The following is a 10,843-nucleotide window of genomic DNA, read 5'->3' as shown; positions in this document are numbered from 1 at the left end:
CAGAGACACAGAGAATGGGGATAATCCCCCAGCCCAGCGAGAGCCAGGTCTCTGGACCCGCTGGCCCGGGTGATGGGGGCAGGGGGAACCGGTCCCTCCCCAGTGAAATGTGTCAGGGAAGTTGGAGCCCATCCTGGGAGTCAAGGGATGAAAGCCCCCTTCCCACTCCCAGCTTGCTTCACACTTTCACAACGAGGCCTGTACATGCGCTGGCCCACACGCTTTGCTGCACACGCACCCATACTCAGGCAGGGACGGGAGGAAACAGCGAGTCTTCAGGAAGCTTTGGAGACGCCAGGGAAGCATCACTCTCCCACTGGCTGGTTAAGATGCCTTGAAAGAATCCCTTAGCCTCTCTGTTTCCCCATCTATGAAATGGGGATAAATACGCCTGCTTCACAGGTTTGCTCTGCATTTCAGCCTAACTAATGAGAAAGTTGAAACACTTGAGTGAAAGTGCCCTTCCCAACCCTGTCCCAGTCTTTCCCGCTTCGCCTCCAGGGAGGCCCCAGGGGAGCCCACCTGCATGGGAGATAAATCATTATCCCACGAGGGAGTTCAGCAACCCCTCCTCGGTCTCTCCCACTGGCTTTGAAGGCCAGACACACTCAAGTGGTTAAGCTGCCTGTGAGAAGTGTTTACACGAGACTGATGGATCCCACCTGGAGCCGTGGCCAGAGCCTGTGGAGATGCCCCCAGCCACCCCCAAGTGCCCCGTCAGCTGCCAGCCCCCACCTGCCCCTCCAGTACTCCCTGTGTGACCTGCCAGAACCTTCCCATCTGCCCCAGCCCCCACCACTCTCTTCCATCACCCACAGATTACAGACGTCTGGCTGAGTGTATCAAACTGGGGTCTTCAGCCCCCAGTCCCAGAGGCTGGCCATTGACCACAATGGTTAAGGGCATAAACATCAGAGTCAGGCTGCCTGGCTTTGAATGTTGCCTCTGCTACTTATTAGCTGTTACCTTATCCTAGTTGCTTAGCTGGTTTGAGCCTCAGTTTCTTTATCTATAGGAGAGTGGTGGTTCTTTTTATAGCTTAAATGAGTTAATATATGAAACTGCTTAGAATGGTGCCTGGCACACTAGGACTCAATAAATATTGCAATTTCTTCCACCAAGACTATATTTTGTGTCTACATTGCTTTTTAGATGACCATTGGAATAAGACAGTTTTCATACCATCTGGATACCAATCGTAACACTGAGCACAATGATGCAATTTCCATATTTGCATTTATCTTTATGGTTGATTGCCTTGGCCCCAGGGATCGCTCAGAGTGATCTGATTAACCTCTAATGCTGGCCTCTCTCACACTAAGGTCTGAGGACCCTGGCAGATACATTCTCAGGGTGCCCTGAGTCTTCCCACCTGACAAATACTGAAGAAGGCCACACCGGACATAGCTGGTGTTAAATCCTGAGTCGGTGAGGCTTTGGTCTCACTGCATGCCTGGGGGCCTGGGGGCCTGGGGGCCTGGGGGCCTGGGGGCCTGGGGCAGAACAGATCCATGCATCTCTGAACTCCATGTGCCTGCGGGGCAAGGCGCAGAGCGCTTCCGAGTTCAGATCAGTTCAGTTGCTGCTCAGTCGTGTCTGACTCTTTGCAACCCCATGGACTGCAGCACGCCAGGCTTCAGGGCTCAGCAAAGGCTAGCACCCTTCCTCCACTACCCTCTACTTCCTTCTGAATTCCCCCTCAGTCCTCCCCGGTCTTAGCTTTCAGTCTGGTCCCTGCCAGGCTCACCCAACCCTTGCCAGGGAGGATCTTCAGACCCACTCCCACCTGTATCCCCACCGATCTCAGCAGGGAAGCAGGGAGGAGGCTCCAGATCTGAATTCCACTGGAAAAGTGGCTCTGGCCTTCCTCGACCATCATGGGATGGGATGCGTTTCAATACAGAATCAACCCTCCAAAGGAGTTGTGTTCACTCTGTCAGGGATACAAGCAACAGATGGGAAGGTTGCAGAGTGTGGAGGGGGTGAACTGGAAGACAAATGCCCCATCTAAAGGGAGAATCTGCTGTTCCATTCCAGCTGATTGTTGATGGGCCCAAAGACTGGCTCCACATTACTAGATCTTCTTTTTTTTTTTTTTAAGTTGAAAACTCTGGATTGCATGTGATATCTGATTTTAAAAGCAGGACAGGTCTCAGACTAGAACTATCGCAGTAGCAAGCCTCAGAAGATCCCAGGTCTCTGACTCCACTTCCCTCCAGAGAAGAAGTTCCCACCCTCTTCACCCCCACCCACACACGTGCAGTGGTACACACACAGACACCCACAGTGGGGCCACAGCTGAGAGAGGGGATAGGCGCTAATGACTTTCTTTTAAGCAGCCTGCCTCATTTCTTTTGGTACCTCTGGCTGATTTCCTTTGCCCCCTGGGCTACAAGGCACAGGCAGGTTCTTTTGGGAGGCCCGTCACTCTGCATCGGCAGAGCCAGCAATGGGAACTGCTGGCAGTGACCACGGGCTCAGGCATCCGTGGGGGTGAGGAAGGCACTTTGTCTCTGCCAGGATTGCGGCGAGGGATCCACATTCATGCATGCCTGCACCACCTGTCACAGGAGGTTCTCACTGACTCCTCACCACAACGCTAGGGGGAAAATACAGTTGTTCTCACTTTATGGGCAGGGAGAGGTTAGGGTCTCGGGGCACAAACAGTCAGTGAGCTGCTCAGTGTTTGCTGCTCAGGAAGGGACCAAGGGCAGAGCAAGAGGCGGGGAGCTGAGAGGTGTAGGGCATGACCCAGCTTGAGGAAGGAGTGGGAGGCAGGGGCAGAGCTGGGGCCAGGGAGAGAGGCTCGCCTACTAGGTGGTCCAGGACTGGGGAGGGGGACACGGCCGAGGGGTAGGGCGCAGGGCGGAGACTCAATGCCCCCAGAAGTTTGCAATCTTTCACCTTCTTCCCTGCAACACTATTTGGATAAATTGGTACTCGGTCCGGGGCTGAATACAGACCCAAATATGTAAACCATTCCGATAATTTCTCATTAGCTTTCCCCGGGACCAGCTACTGGTGGAGAGGGCTGGCCGGCGGGGGGCAGAATTGCTGGGCTGGGGGCGGGACCAAGTACGTGCCCGCCCGACCTGTCGGGATTCGTGTGTCCGCCAGAGCCAGGCCAGGTGTGAGGGTTGACCCAACCCCCCTCTCCCCGACACCAAGAGGCACCGGGGAAAGGTTCCGTCACGTCCCTCCATCACGACTCTGAGCGCTCAAAGTCTTCCTCCCTATCATCTAGAGAGGTCCAGCAGGTGCAGGGGGAGGGGAGGTGGACCTGAAGTCCCCCGACTGACACCCCCACCCCCGCCCCAAATCCAAGAGAACTCTCCAAGTCTGAGAGGCGGGCTTCACAAGAAAACCCTTGCCCCAAGCGCGCGAGCTGGCCCTCCTGGGAACCCTGACTTAACACACAGCGGCCACCTCTCCCCAACCAAGCAAGACGGTCCCTCGGCGCCCGAACCCTCGGGACAGTGAACCGCGCCGCCTCGCAGTGCCCCGAGGGGCGCAGCACACATCGTCTGCCACGTCGGACCCGGGGCCCGGGCTCCGGCACTGGGGGTCTGGGGATGGTAGCCGGGAACCGTGGGATTCGGGGGAATCCAAGACGAAGACACCAGGAATCAAGAGCTTCTGCTTCAGGGGCTTGGGGTGGGGGGGCTGTGGAGAATAGGTCTGGTGGATTTGGGGAGTTCGGAACTCAGAGCGAGGACGATCGCAGGGGGTGGCGAGGTTGAGGGCGGCATCGCCAGGAGGCTGCCTACAGGCTTGAGGGATGCTAAGGCTGGGGGCGTCAGGACTTGCAGAAGGAGCCCCAGAAAGTGCCCTGTTCCGCCCTCGCTGATTCGAGAGCAGTCAGAAGTCCCCTGCCTCTCACGGTCTCCCCCCACCCCGGCACTCATCTCGGCCAAGCCCCTATGAGAGGGCCCACGGAGCCCCAGCTCCCAGGGGAAGGGGGCGCTAAGGAGGAGGACGGGGCAGCTCCCGGGGGGACTCACCTCCGCGCTGCCAGCCGCGGCGGGCGCAGGCCCGGGAAGGGTGAGGGCGCGGCCGGCTCACCCGCCTGCCGCGGAACTGTCCTGGGCGCCCAGCGCGCCCGCGCTCCGCCCGCCGGTTTCCAAGTTGCTCAATCTGCGGGCGGCTCACGCCCTCCGGGTCCAGCGCCCCACCCGGCGCATCGGTCCTCCGGGGCAGTCCGGTTCGGCCCTCCTCTCCACAGTCCCCACTCGGGCGATCCGCGCCGGGCTCTCCGCCCGCGCTGGGGCTCTCCGTTGCGCTTCGGCTCCGCCGGAGCTCCCAGCCGGGAGAGGGGCTAGTCTTCGGCGCACACGAGGGAGGGAATCCCCCCCTTTTCAGTCCCACCCCCGAGCCTGCCCCCCTTCCCGGGATCCGCAGCAAAAAACGGACTGGAGCGCCAGGCCTGGGAGTTCGTCGCCCCCCTCCCGCACGCCCTTGCCCTCAGCTGGGGTGCTGCGCTCGGAGCGCAGGGCTGGCAACTGCACCCTTGGTCTGGACTCTGGCGCAGAGCCTCTGTTCTGCCTCCTCTCCTTCCCCTACCCTGCATCCCCGGCGATTCCAAGCAGCCAGAGCACCGGCGCAGCTGCAGGCATCCTGGGGTCAGAACAGGCCCGTAAGCCTACCAAAATCTCAGTTTTCCCATCAGGAACCTGGAAAGTGACAAGGATCAGGCCCCGAGGGAGTCTGGGGTCCCGCCCACACTCTCTTCTCCGCCGTCAACTCGTCAGAGCATCTTCCCAGTTCAGAGGAAATGTGACCTCCAGGGAACCCAGGTGAGGCCCCTCCACTGGGAGCTGGTGCAGGATAGCCAGGTAGATCTTGAAGCAAAGCCTAGATACCAAATCCCTGCTCCAGCACCTACCAGCTGTGTGGCCATTCCTAAATTACTTAACCTCTCTGAGCTTCAGAGCTCTCATCTGTTTTGAGAGACAGTGAAATGAAGGTCGCAAGGGCCAGGTAAGATGGTAGGAACCATGCTAATGTTTGTGGAATCGGTCTTGAAGAGCTGCTGACACCTGTAGTGACCCAGATGCTGTTGAAGTCAAGCCTGAAAGAAAGAAGAAGGGAGACTCACTTCTTGGGGTGGCAAACAGCGTTCTTCAGCATCACTTCAGATTGGGTAAAGGGAACTGGGCTAAAACTGTAGTTAGCACGAGTTAAGTTAGAGCAGAAAAGCTATACTGATGTGTGTGTGTGGGGGGGTAGGGGTGGTGAGTAATCAAGACAGGCTGTGGACTCTCCTTCTCCGGGGAGGAAGGGGGAGCACTGACTATGGAAACAAAGGCACATGGTCATTTACAGTGACAGGGGGATGGATGGAATGACCTCTGGTGTATCATGATGGGCAGGCAGCAGAGATGGTGGATGGATGGCCAGAGAAAGCAGAGCAGTTGGGTCCTAAATACCAGGGTCTGGGCTCATTCGATAAAATCTTTGCCAAGTTTGCAGGGGGCAAACAGCCATTTCTGAGTTTGGTCCTAGGTCCCATCTACCACCCCAGCCCCATTCCCTCCCCTCTACCCTCAGCCTCTCCTCCATCTCGCTGGCCCTTGGCTCTGCACTGTGCCTAATCAAACAGCCCCAAATGCTGAAAACTCAATGTTTATTTTATTTTATTTTTTTACACACTTGCATAACTCCCTGACAAGCCACGCCAGGCGTTGGGCTTTTTGTTTGGTTTTATTTTGTTGCATTTAGGGGGGAAAAAAGAGAGAGAGAGAATGAATAACACAAACCACCCAGCCCTAGAAGCTGTCCCAGGCCAGGCAGTGGGTCGGGTTTCCTGCCTGAGGAAAAGTCTGTGGGAGTTGGGGGTGGGGGGGCCCGCTACTAGGCTCAGGAATGAGCAAGCAAGGGAAGAAAGCCACCTGGGTCAGAGAAGATAATGAATTAGAACCATGTGACAAAAATGGGTGAGTAATAAAGACCATTTCTTGTGCACCTAATATATGCCAAGCACTCTGCTTTCCATCTAAATTCTGTTACCTAATTTTGCAACCATTTTACTTTCTTTCTTTTTTCTTTTTCTCACAAATGTGAATTCAAAGCCTCAGAGACATCAAATAATTTGCTCAGAGACAAACAGCCTGTAAGTGGCCAGTCCAGTTTTCATTATGTTAAATGACTTGTAATTTCCCTGAAAGTGTCATATTGCCCTGAGTTTGTGCATGCTGGTCTTTCTGCCTAGAAAGGCCTTCTCTGACCTTTCTCTTACCAGCCTTCAAAACGCCTACGTGAAGTTTCACCCAGCCACCTTGCACGTCCACCTCTGGACCTCATGCAAAGCTATTCGTCACTCATCACTGGCCTGCAATTATCTCTCCCACTGCAGTGTGAGCCCCTTAAGGACAAATGTTGCATCTGATTCAGCCTTATGATCCCAGCACCACAAGCATACTTAACTAATGTTTGGTATGGCCACGACTGCATCTTTTGTAGTTCCTACAAGCTTATTCAGATGATGTCCCAGGCCAAGATCATCATTCTTATTAGAAGACCTAAGGTCAGTGGGCTCGGTCAGGGCAGTAGCTCCTAGAGATTAGTGAAATTCTTTATAATTCATGTCATCCTCTGTCAGGTAAGAACTGTTTTACCACCTGCAGTGTCCTTGTCAATATACTTCCAGCTGCAATAAACAGAAGACCAGCTCACAATGTTAGACAGCAGGGTGGTGTATTATCTCATGTATCAGGAAGAGGTGAGGAGCCACACACATCAGATTCTGTCTTCTAGTCTCATTCCACCACCCTCAGTATCTTGGCCACTATCCTCATGATCCCAAGATGGCTGCAGCAGCTCCAGACACTGCATCTTCAACCAAGTCCAGCAATTGCTTAAAGAGTTATGTGGCGTTTGAAAATGGTTGAAGGATAATATTTGAGTTGTTTTATCCCAATTTAAAACATTTTAAAGGAGCTAACTGGATCACATGCCCACCACTGAACAAACCACAGACAAGAGGGATGATGCTACTAAAATTAGCATAGACGAGTCAGGATTTACTTGAACTATGAGGGAAAAAGTGCTCACAGACAAAAGCAAAACTGACAGCTCTGAAGAAGGGGAGATGGGCTTTTGGGTAGGCAACCAACAGTGCTTGTGATCACACTGCGACTCAAAGAAAAGATGACTTTGTTATTGTCAATTTATTGTAGACTTTCTTGCAAACCTTAGTCTCTGTGACCCCATTGTCCTCTGAGATCGTGTCTTCTCTCTTTCATGGAGGCAATATAAGATAGTGCTTAAGTGCACAGACACTGGAATTAGCCTTGTTGGAGTTCAAAGCCTATCTCTACCACCAACTAGCCCGATGTCCTTGGGCCAGTCACTTCACCTCCCTGAGCCTCGATGTCCTCATCTGTAAAATGGGTATAGAAACACTATGCCCCACCACAGCTCTTATGGGCCTAACATAAGGTGATGCATTTAAATAAAGAGCTCACGGCAGGACTTCCCAGGTGGCCCAGTGGCTAAGAACCTGCACTCCCAACTAAGACATGGCACAGCCAAATAAATAAATCAGTTCAGTTCAGTTCAGTTCAGTTGCTCAGTCATGTCCAACTCTTTGCAACCCCATGGACCACAACATGCAAGGCCTCCCTGTCCATCACAACTCCCGGAGTCCACTCAAACCTATGTCCATTGAGTCGGGGATGCCATCCAACCATCTCATCCTCTGTCATCCCCTTTTCCTCCTGCCCTCAATCTTTCCCAGCATCAGGGTCTTTTCAAATGAGTCAGCTCTTCGCATCAGGTGGCCAAAGTATTGGAGTTTCAGCTTCAACATCAGCCCTTCCAATGAACACTCAGGACTAATTTCCCTTAGGATGGACAGATTGGATCTCCTTGCAGTCCAAGGGACTCTCAAGAGTCTTCTCCAACACCACAGTTCAAAAGCATCAGTTCTTCGGCACTCAGCTTTCTTTATAGTCCAACTCTCACATTCATACATGACTACTGGAAAATCCATAGACTTAACCAGATGGACCTTTGTTGGCAAAGTAATGTCTCTGCTTTTTAATATGTTGTCTAGGTTGGTCATAACTTTCTTTCCAAGGAGTAAGCGTCTTTTAATTTCATGACTGCAGTCAAATATATAAAATACAAAACTCACGCAGTGCTAGGAATCATACTGACTACTTAGTAATGCTAGCTTTTATAATTAGCTGTAATTTTGTCCTGTCATTGATAAATATTAACTGCTATTGTATCCCAGGCATTGGGCTGGGAATGGAGGATAGATGAATGGATATCAAGGAATTCCCTGGTGGTCCAGAGATTAGGACTCAGCACTTTCACTACAGTGGCCCCGGGTTGAATCCCTGGTCAGAAAACTAGGATCTCACAAGCTGCATGTGTAACCAAAAAGAGAGAGGGAAATGGATATTATACTATCTTTCTAAGGTGCTTCTGGTCTAGTGGGGGATACATTTATAAGACCAGGTAGATGAGGGAGACTGATGGCACAATGAAAGGGGCAATCGTGACTCCTTGAGGGCATCAGAGAAACTTCCCCAAAGAGGAAATTATTCCTTGAAAGACTTGGCATTTTCTAATCATGTGAGAATGGGAGATTTAAAAGGTGTTCTAGGCAGAGGGAATGGTGTGTGCAAAGGCCCAGAGGCCTGATGAATCATGGTGCCCTTAGAGGCATAAGTTATCCTCCTTTGTAGGGATTTAGGATGAGAGAGGTGAGAAGTAGGGCAGCAGGTGAGATCCTTCCAGAAGGGCCTTGTGTACCAAGCTAAAGAGCAGGGACTTCACCTCAAGGGCAGTGGGGCTTATGACACGGATAAGAGGCAGGATGGAATTGTACTTTAGAAGAAGTCCCTGGCAGCTCTTTTGTAAAAAAATATTTATTTTTTTAATTATTTACTTTTTGGCTGCATGGGTCTTAGTTGCAGCACACAGGATCCATAGTTGTGACATTCAAATTCCTCATTGAGGCATGTGGGATCTAGTTCCTGACCGGGAATCGAACCTGAGCCCCTTGCATTGGAAGCACGGAGTCTTAGCCACTGGACCACCAGGGAAATCCCTGGCAGCTCTGGTGAAGGCTGGATTTGAAGCAGAGAGCCTGGAGGGGGTTAGCAGTCCCAGTGAGAGATGGTAAGGAGGGAAATTCCCTAGAACACAGCTCTGCCCCTCCTCTTTCCTTGCACAGTCCTCCCTGCCTGAGGGCCAGTGTGTCCTCTGGAAGCCCGCTCCCACCACAAGCCTACCCTCCCAGAGTCTCTGATTTGCAGGGAGCTTGGGCTCCCCTAACAAACCCCTTGGGATGCCGCAGCTCTCACCCCTTGGGGTCTGGAAAGCCCACTCCTTCCTTTCTTCCCCTTGCCCGCCCTGTGTGGTCCTCCCTCTACCATCCTGGGAACTTCCTGTTCTTCTCCATTCTTGCTGTTCTGCCTCCCTCCTCTCCTCACCAGGGTTTCCTGCCCTCCAGTGATGTCTTTGGTTACCCAGGACTTTGATGTCTATCTCAAGGTGCTCTTTCCATCACAGGCACAACCATCATCTCGGGGACCTCATGCTCCATGTCAGCGCCACTTTCAGCACCTCCCAGACCTCCCAGTGTCAATGGTCCCTTCAGCCTCCTGTCCACAGGACCACTTCCTCTTGGCCTCACCCGAACTGCTTCATCTCTGAGATCCTAGATGCCCCCATCAGACCCCCACGAGACCCCCTTCCCCCTAATTCAGATTCTTGACGTTTCAACTACTCGATCATGATTTCTGCCCTGTCCTTACCTCAACATCTTCCGTGCCCTGCAGACCCTCCACCCCTTCCCACTGAGTTCTGGAGGAGAATCTTCCCAGCTAACCTGCCAGCTTCCACTGGGCTCACAGCTACGGGTATCCACCCCTCAAGCCCCCCAGCCTCATCAAGACATCTGAGACAGCCAAGAGTGACTCCTTTCATTTCCTGTCCCTAAAACTAAACTCGTGGGACTTCCCTGGTGGTCCAGTGGCTAAGACTTCATGCTCCCAACGCAGGGGGCCCAGGTTTGATCCCTGTTCAGAGAGTTAGCTCCCACATACTGCAACCAAGAGTTTGCATGCTGCAGCTGAAAGATCCTGCATGCTGCAACTAAGACCCAGCACAGCCAAATAAAATAAATATTTTTTAAAAGCACGCACATAAAAAACTAAACTCGTGACCCGCTACCTAGAACCTCTTTCTCTTCAGATTTCTCTTTGGTAAATAGCGGTGAACCTGATAAACAGGAAACTGGGAGTTGTTTTCCATTCTTCTTCTCTCACCTCCCACATTCACTCTGTCGGCAAACTATGTTGGTTCTACCTCCAGACCATTTCCCAAACCCATCCACTGCTCACTTCTCTCTACCTTTTATGCCATCTTTGCGGCTTACCTGGCCCACCCGTATGTATCTCTGACAACTTCCCCTCCGTCCCCACCCCCCAACACAGCCTTCACACAGTAGCCAGAAAAAACTTTAAAATTTGTAGAGCAGATCCCATCACTCACTCCCCTGCTTAAACCTTCCAGTGATTTTCCATCGCACTTAGAATCAAATCCAAACACCATCCCTTATAAGGCCACATCCCTCCAGCTTCATCTATCGCCTCTCTCTTAGCTTCAGTTTTACCAAGCTTCTTTCAGCTCTCTGATCACTCCAAACTCTTTCTTGTCGCAGGGCCTTTGCACAGGTCCCTTGTCAGCTCACACTTCCCACAGCCCTTCATGTGGGCAGCTTCTTTTCTGCCTCCCAATCTCAGTTTAAACATCATTTTGTTCAAAGGGCCTTTCCTGACCTCTCCATCCAAATGGTTCCCTTAATAGTATTCCCTATCACAGTTTCCTT

Source organism: Oryx dammah, unplaced genomic scaffold (genome assembly GCF_014754425.2).
Source record: "Oryx dammah isolate SB20612 unplaced genomic scaffold, SCBI_Odam_1.1 HiC_scaffold_28, whole genome shotgun sequence".
NCBI lineage: Eukaryota > Metazoa > Chordata > Mammalia > Artiodactyla > Bovidae > Oryx > Oryx dammah.
Note: the sequence above shows the minus strand (reverse complement) of the source record.